Below are 7,766 nucleotides of genomic sequence, written 5' to 3'. Positions count from 1 at the left end.
GCAAGCATAGTGTCAGAGGCCTCTCCCGTCGCCAATAAAGAAAAAAGAACACGATAAACGGGAAGCTAAGCCAGTTTCTTTTAGGAAAGGAATGAGGGCGCGATGAGCCTGGTCGCGTCTACAAGCACAACTGGTCTACAGGTATTCATCGATGGAAAGCAAAACTCTTGGAGCCTGCGACCTCACGCAAGGGCCCCAAAAGTTGATTAAACGGCCGACCCTTGACAATATCAGAATAAAATTGGGTCATAATCCGGAGCCGCGGTAAACATGACTTCCCACTAATCAATCAACTTTCGATAGCGATTGTTTTAGTTAACTGGACATATGGGCATAGTTTCGTGTTGAAAATAAACCAAGCGCGGCCTTTAGTACTCCCGCGTATCTGGGCATAATTCCCGCGATTAATAAATGCGGCTTTGTTTACAGCGGGGTATCTAAATCGTTTTTCAACTTTGCTTGCTAGCAGACTCAGAACATGCAATGGGGAAAACCAAAATGTGCTAAAAAAGTAGAGAAGAATAAGAGGACGCGATAGACAAGAAGAGAGACACGAGAACGTGGCGCAGTGTCAGTCTGTTTCCACTTTTGCAATTTCGAAGACCTAACAGTAAGAACGACTCTTCCATTTCGATATTATGCGCGCGAAACAGTAAATCATGAGCCATTCCACTCTGTGAAGGTGGATGACTAGCGAAGCTGTGTAGCACACGACAATAGGTGACACAGAATTTTGAACAAAGGTACGAACACATTTATTGTACTGATCGGTGGTCGTCTTGAGGAAAGGTACGCACATATATATGTATTTATACATGCGTGTTCATTGTTGTTATACATTCGTTATATACATTGGTGTTTTCATTTCGCGATATATTGAGGCAAGGAATTTGAGACCGAAATCACCGCACCGACTGTCAGTGGGCCAGTGCCGTCAGCGCCTTCGCAGAGGGAGGGGCAGTATGGGAACGCTGGCATGATGAGCGGCAATGGAGCCAGCTGTGGAAGAAGACAGCAACGACGACGAACGCGCGAGCAGTGTCAAGAGCCATTGCAGATGGTGACAGTTTTTGCTCACACATAGTTGACGGACACGAAAAATGCACGGAACTCTAGCCATAAGCAGCTTCGACGTAATATGCATAATCGATCGGTGATTAAACTAATGGTTGGATATGGCTGGTTGGGCATTTTAATTGACTGACATCGGACGCTCGCTGCACAAAAAATTTTTACTGATTCCACGCACTGTAGGAATCGATGTTAAGCGAAGCATATTGCGGGTAGCTGGCTATAGCTACCGTCGCTTGGGTTTCCGCAAAGCTTTATCAGGTGTCATTCATGCCATGTCACGCATGTTATGTCATGTCATTCATACGTCATGACATTCATACCATGCATATCCTGCCATATATGGCATTCGTGCATGTCGTGTCATGCGTATCCTGATATATGTCCAGTTAAAGAAACGACTACGAGCACGTACCTCGTGGCCCAAATGTCATGTCATGCTATGACCTTCATGTCATGCCATGCATGCATGTCATACATATCCTGATATATATCCATTTAAAGGAAAGACCCCGAAATCATCATGGCCACTAATGTCATGCATGTCAGGTCATTCATGTCACTCATATCATGCCATGTTATTCATGCCATGTCATCGCATGAATGTCATATCACACATATATTGATATATATCCCATTAAAGAAACGACCACGACCGCATTACGACCACTAGCACTTGTGACTCAAGCTTGTGGAGAACTCGGATCAGTGGATCGGCGTAAGAGGCTTGGTAGATAGAACTACTCGAACTACCTAAGGTAGCCAAATAACCCTTCGCATTAAAATGCCCAAGGATGCTTCTCACTGTAGTGACTCGAAAGTGGATTGCAGGTTCCCGTGATGCAGTCCCCATTTCAAATGGAATGCGATCGTGTAGTGGTGACATAGCTGTTCGAAATTAACTCTTGGTAGACGGCTGACACAACAAACAATTAAGTAAGAACGCTCGCTTGCTTTCACCGAAGCTAAAACTGTGTAATTACTGGGCGTTCAGTGACCGCCTTCGGGCTATGGCGCAGGCGTTTCTGTTACTACCCATGCTTCACCGGCGCAACGACAATACTGAACAATTCACGCAACCGCCTACACTATTGATGACTTCGATGCTTGCATTTCTCGGAACATGCCGACCTGTGTTTCTGGAGAGAGCGCACTCTGGTACTCAAAAATTGCCATCTAGAGCAGCGATTTAACTGTGGTCTCCGGAAGCCCCAGAGGTCTTCGAGAGAATTCAAAGAGATTGCGGAAACCACTCTGTAATACTATAGAGCGCCATTGACGATCATCATCTACCGACAGTACGCTGAGGCCGGCAATGCGACACGCTCTTCACTTTTTATGGGACAATAAATGAATCAAGATATGGAATGCACGTCCTTGTGGCTGTCGCAGTATTCGCTTGAACCTGAAAGGGACAATCCCGTATGGCCGATCCCACTTCTTTGTTGATGTAGGCTGCGGGTGACATACTCATATGTATAAGTGCACCTAACACGCAACCGTGACACATTGAACTTAATAACATTACTTCATTCGTTATGGACCCGCCGTGGTTGCTCAGTGGCTATGGTGTTGGGCTGCTGAGCACGAGGTCGCGGGATCGAATCCCGGCCACGGCGGCCGCATTTCGATGGGGGCGAAATGCAAAAACACCCGTGTAGTTAGATTTAGGTGCACGTTAAAGAACCCCAGGTGGTCGAAATTTCCGGAGTCCTCCACTACGGCGTGCCTCATAATCAGAAAGTGGTTTTGGCACGTAAAACCCCATAATCTAATCTAATCATTCGTTATGTCCGAAGCACGACGTCTGGTTTTCTGTGCAGGCTTTTTTTTTCTTCGTATTATCATTAAAAAAATAACAAAAAGGGGCACGTACCAGTGTGCGTTTCCGAAATACATATCAGCAAATGATTGGGTGGTCTGTGATGCCTAAAGATATAGAAAACAATAAAGTAGACAGTCGGTACTGTGACGCTGACCGCGCGAGCTCATCCGGTTCGAAATCAGAAACTACTCTCCTGTGAAGGCAAGATAGAGAGAGAGAGAGAGAAAATGATAAATGAAAGGTAGGGAGGTTAACCAGGGCTAAGCCCGAGGCAAGATACAATTTTTCCAACAGCTACTAAGCCGGCCTATGCTCTCGGCGCCACCGCTTTATCTCATTAAAGGATCCCATGTGTTACGGCCACCTCGATCTAATACTACTGCAGAACCTCTAGAATATACGGTTACTCGCCCATCCTTCGTCAGAATAATACCATTCTGTAGTCGCTATAGCTAACCGCTTACCTGCAGCTTTTTAAATCTGTGTAATGGAAAGTTGCCTAGGTATATTTGTGGCGGTTGGGGTCGGACTTGTTATGTTTTAGTACCGGTATATCAGAAGGGCCGATTCTACGACATTAGAAAAATAAGAAGGCTCTCTTGCTACATAATTTGCTTCACTTTGCCTTATGGCATTCGCCTAGAGGATTTTTAAAATATAATGTATGAAATATATTATCGGCCTTTTGGCTAAGATCGAAGTGATCGAACATCACGTGAATTCCAGTCTTGTTAACCAGCTTACCAGCTTTCGATTTAGCTGTTTTCAATTAATTCATACATTATTATACCATTTATAATAATTTTATAGCTCTCATAACTGGACATAAAAACGACAAGGCACATTTATTGCTTTCTTCTCTCTCTCTCATCGTCTTTGCCCTGTCTGCCTAGTAAAATGTGCGTGCGTACTTGTACAGCACCGTCCGACGAAGTTTGGCTCGAATAAAATCACAACATGTTCGTATTTTAAGCAGTGTTCTGTCAGCCACATCTTCTGTGCCCAGAGAACAGGGCTGGTAACTTTAGTGGGGACAAAGTCGCCAAGTCGCGGCCGAAAGCACTCCATATTTAGAGAAAAGTCGCTAAGCGATGGTGTTGACAACGATGATAATCATAGTGTCCGCTTTATGTTGTTTTTAGACGTCTTATTTATAATGTTTTAATATATAGCTCTATATATGGGCGCAGCGGTGACGTAGAAGTAGAGCACCCGCCTCGCGTGCAAGAGGACCGTGGTTCGAATCCCGGTGCCGCGCAATTTTCCACCGGATTAAAAAAAAGAACATCCGCGTCTTGATAAAATTGCATAAACCGGCCTGGAGTGCAGCCTGATCCTGGTGACCAAAACCGGTAACGCACTCCCTCACCAGAGCAGGATTGGCCACCCTGGGGCAGCGCTTGGCCGCAACCCCCTATATGAATACAGCAATCAAACCTAGGCCCTCAGTCCCCAGCAGCTGCGAAGCAACGGACCACGGCGGCGGTCAGACCTGTGACGCAGCAGAGGGTATTAGATTCGTCGGACGATCCCACCGCTGTCAACCAGATGTAAGAGTTGATCTCGCCGCTGCCACCATTTGAAGGAGTTGAAGGTCGTAGAGAGGAACTTGGGAGGAACTAGGGGAACAGGGCTTATTTACAGTTTAAACAAGACATACATCGACATTCTAGCGTGACTCCCAAATGGAGCCCGCAAGACGAAGCAATAGAGCAAAGGAGCACACAGCTCACGAGTACATTTCGAGCATGACAACGAGCACAGAGCACGACGACGAGCACACTCTAGCAGCCGACAATCGCTGCTTATAAGCACTCCGTTCGACGTCATCGTTCGACGTCATCGCAGGCTACACGCCTTTTTGCAGGAGGAGGGCTCACACACACGTGCCGCACAGGTTTCAGTGCTCTCTCGAGGGCAGACGACCTTTGCAGCGCAGTCGTCGTGGTATCCATTGTCTGGCGTCCCCGTAGTCAGCTGGTCACGCCCGACCCCAGCCGGCGCCGCTAAATTCCAGAGCTGCCTTTTTCCTGTAGTCGCCACGAGTGTCAGCAGACTGTGACGAATCGTGGGGCCCCCGTACCGAAAAGCACCCTTTTGCCAGGGAGGCTCCCCCTGCCGCAGAGAGACCATGACGACCTGGCAAATTAACCAACAATGCACGGGGCGCCAAACGTGGCCAGCCCTGCTGTCGTCACCGATCCTCCAAACGCGGCGCATGGTCGGTTAGCGTTGTCGTCCTCGCTCGTTCTCTGAAGGGCGCCACCACCCCAAATCGATCGACGCACCTGCAGCGGGCTGAAATAGCTGCAGGCCGATCCTAAAAAGGGTGCTAAGAATCTCTGGGTCCGGACAGGCCACCATTGGAATCTGAACCTGGCAACGTTTATCGCTAGAACATTACCTAGTAAGGCGAGTCTACCAGAGCTATTGGAGGAATTAGAGGGCAGTAAATGGGATATAATAGGGCTCACTGAGGTAAGGAGGACAAAAGAAGCATATCCAGTGCTAAAAAGCAGGCACGTCCTGTGCTACCGGGGCTTAGCGGGAGACGAGAACTAGGAGTCGGATTCCTGATTCATAAGGATATAGATGGTAACATACATGAATTCTATAGCATTAACGAGAGGGTGGCAGGTCTTGTTGTGAAACTTAATAATAGGTACCAATTGAAGGTAGTACAGGTCTACGTCCCTACATCCAGTCATGATGACCAGGAAGTCGAAAGCTTCTATGAAGACGTGGAATCGGCGATGGGTAAAGTCAAAACAAAATACAGTATATTGATGGGCGACTTCAATGTCAGGGTAAGCAAGAAGCAGGCTGGAGACAAGTCAGTGGGGGAATATGGCATATGTTCTAGGAATAGCCGGGGAGAGTTATTAGTAGAGTTTGCAGAACGGAATAATATGCGGATAATGAATACCTTCTTCCGCAAGCGAGATAGACGAAAGTGGACGTGGAGGAACCCGAATGGCAAAACTAGAAATGAAATAGACCTCATACTCTGCGCTAACCCTGGCATCATACAAGATGTGGACGTGCTCGGCAAGGTGCGATACAGTGACCATAGAATGGTAAGAACTCGAATTAGCCTAGATTTGAGGAGGGAACGGAAGAAACTGGTAAATAAGAAGCCGATCAATGAGTTAGCGGTAAGAGGGAAAATAGAGGAATTCCGGATGAAGCTACAGAACAGGTATACGGCTTTAACTCAGGAAGAGGACCTTAGTGTTGAAGCAATGAACGACAATCTTATGGGCATCATTAAGGAGTGCGCAATAGAAGTCGGTGGTAACTTCGTTAGACAGGATACCGGTAAGCTATCGCAGGAGACGAAAGATCTGATTAAGAAACGCCAATGTATGAAAGCCTCTAACCCTGCAGCTAGAATACAACTGGCAGAACTTTCCAAGTTAATCAACAAGCGTAAGATAGCTGACATAAGGAAGTATAATATGGATACAATTGAACATGCTCTCAGGAACGCAGGAAGCCTAAAAGCAGTGAAGAAGAAACTAGGAATAGGCAAGAATCAGATGTATGCGTTAAGAGACAAAGCCAGCAATATCATTACTGATATGGATGAGATAGTTCAAGTGCCTGAGGAGTTCTATAGAGATTTATACAGTAATAGTGGCACTCACGACGATAATGGAAGAGAGAATAGTCTAGAGGGATTTGATATCCCACAAGTAACGCCGGAAGAAGTAGCCTTGGGAACTATGGGAAGAAAGCCTTGGGAGCTATGCAAAGGAGGAAGGCAGCTGGGGAGGATCAGGTAACAGCAGATTTGTTGAAGGATGGTGGGCAGATTGTTCTAGAAAAACTGGCCACCCTGTATACGCAATGCCTCATGACCTCGAGCGTACCGGAATCTTGGAAGAACGCTAACATAATCCTAATCCATAAGAAAGGGGACGCCTAAGACTTGAAAAATTATAGACCGATTCCTTTGTAGTCCGTTACCTACAAAGAAATATATTTATTAAGGTAATTGCAAATACAATCGGAAACACCTTAGACTTCTATCAACCAAAGGACCAGGCAGGTTTTCGTAAAGGCTACTCAACAATAGACCATATTCACACTATCAATCAGGTGATAGAGAAATGTGCGGAATATAACCAACCCTTATATATAGCTTTCATTGATTGCGATAAAGCGTTTGATTCAGTCGAAATCTCGGCAGTCATGGAGGCATTACGGAATCAGGGTGTAGACGAGCCGTATGTAAAAATACTGAAAGATATATATAGCGGCTCCACAGTGACCTTAGTCCTCCATAAAGAAAGCAACAATATCCCAATAAAGAAAGGCGTCAGGCAGGGAGATATGATCTCTTCAATGCTATTCACAGCGTGTTTACAGGAGGTATTCAGAGACCTGGAGTTAAAAGAATTGGCGATAAGTGTTCATGGAGAATGCCTTAGTAACTTGCGATTCGCTGATGATATTGCCGTGCTTGGTAAATCAGGGGACCAATTGCAATGCATGCTCACTGACCTGGAGAGGCAAAGCAGAAAGGTGGGTCTAAAAATTAATCTGCAAGAAACTAAAGTAATGTGTAACAGTCTCGGAAGAGAACAGCAGTTTACGATAGGTAGCGAGGCTCTGGAAGTGGTAAGGGAATACATCTACTTAGGGCAGGATCCGGATCATGAGACTGAAATAATCAGAAAAATAAGAATGGGCTGGGGTGCGTTTGGCAGGCATTCTCAGATCATGAACAGCAGGTTGCCATTATCCCTCAAGAGAAAAGTGTATAACAGCTGTGTCTTACCACTACTCACGTACGGGGCAGAAACCTGGAGGCTTACGAAAAGAGTTCTACATAAATTGAGGACGACGCAACGAGCTATGGAAAGAA

The sequence above is a fragment of the Dermacentor andersoni genome, chromosome 1 (genome assembly GCF_023375885.2).
Source record: "Dermacentor andersoni chromosome 1, qqDerAnde1_hic_scaffold, whole genome shotgun sequence".
NCBI classification, from domain to species: domain Eukaryota; kingdom Metazoa; phylum Arthropoda; class Arachnida; order Ixodida; family Ixodidae; genus Dermacentor; species Dermacentor andersoni.
This window is presented reverse-complemented; position numbering follows the sequence as displayed.